Here is a 1,091-nt window from a genome sequence, read left to right on the forward strand (position 1 = left end):
CGGCCCCCACCCCCCACCCCGGGACCCACCCGCGGGGGCTGGGGGGGCGCCGGGCCCCGCTCGTCCAGCCCGCCCCCACGTGATGCTAATTTCCTAATTAACCCCCCGGTAATAGCGACACATTCCGGGAGGGATTTGGGAACCGGGGGGGGGAGGAGGTTGAGTTCCCCCCCCCCCCATTTAGGGGGCGAGGCCACCTGTCAAGGGGGCGACACGACCCGTTTGGGGGACGCGATCCCCGTACTCCAATGGGGGGGGGGCAAGGACACGCGTGGGGGGAGCGGGCACGGGGCTGAGCCCCTCGCCCGTTACCCGGGGAGGGCTTTTTTTTTTAGGGCGGGGGGGGCAGCAGTGGGGTTTTTCCAGGACACCCTTACCCCCTCCCCACGGCCTTTTCTCCCCACCCGCCCACCCACGCGTGTCCGTGGAGGGGGGTGGGGGAGGCCGCTTGCCCCGGAGCCCCGGGGAGCGGAGCCGGGGCCGGGAGCGGGGCGGAGGCCGGGACAAAGGGCGAGTGCCCGCAGCCCCCCCCCCAGCCTCCATTTCCGGCCGCAGCCTCCCCTCCCGGCGGGGGCACAGCGCCTCCCGCCGCCTCCCTCCCGCGTGGCGCGAGCTGTGCGTGGGGGTCACCCTCCCCAGACACCTCCCTCCCCGTGCCGAGCTGGCTGTGTGTGTCCCCCCCCCTTAGTCCGTCCCCCCCCGAGCCTCCTGGAGAGCCCCAGGAGCGGCCTCAACCCCGCTCCGAGCTGCCTCCCCACGCGGGATTCCGTCCTGAGTGGGTTCAAGGAGAAGGGGGGGGGGGGGGGCGGCGGGGCGGGGGGGGGGGGGCCGGGGGGGGGAGCGCGGGGGGGGGGGCCCCCCCCCCCCCCCCCCCCCCCCCGTGAAATCCCGCGTGGGGAAGCCCCGCGTGGGGGGCGCCGCGCCCCCGGGCTGCGGCAGCGCCGCTGGAGCTGGCCGCGGTGCTGAACGGCGCCTGTCCAGGGTGCTGCGCCGCGGCCTTCCTCCGCTGCCTCCTCCTCTTCTTCCTCCTCCTCTTCTTCTTCATCCCCCTCCTCCTCCTCTTCATCTTCTTCCTCCTCCTCCTCCTGCTC

The sequence above is a fragment of the Oxyura jamaicensis genome, chromosome 23, assembly GCF_011077185.1.
Source record: "Oxyura jamaicensis isolate SHBP4307 breed ruddy duck chromosome 23, BPBGC_Ojam_1.0, whole genome shotgun sequence".
Classification (NCBI taxonomy): Eukaryota; Metazoa; Chordata; class Aves; order Anseriformes; family Anatidae; genus Oxyura; species Oxyura jamaicensis.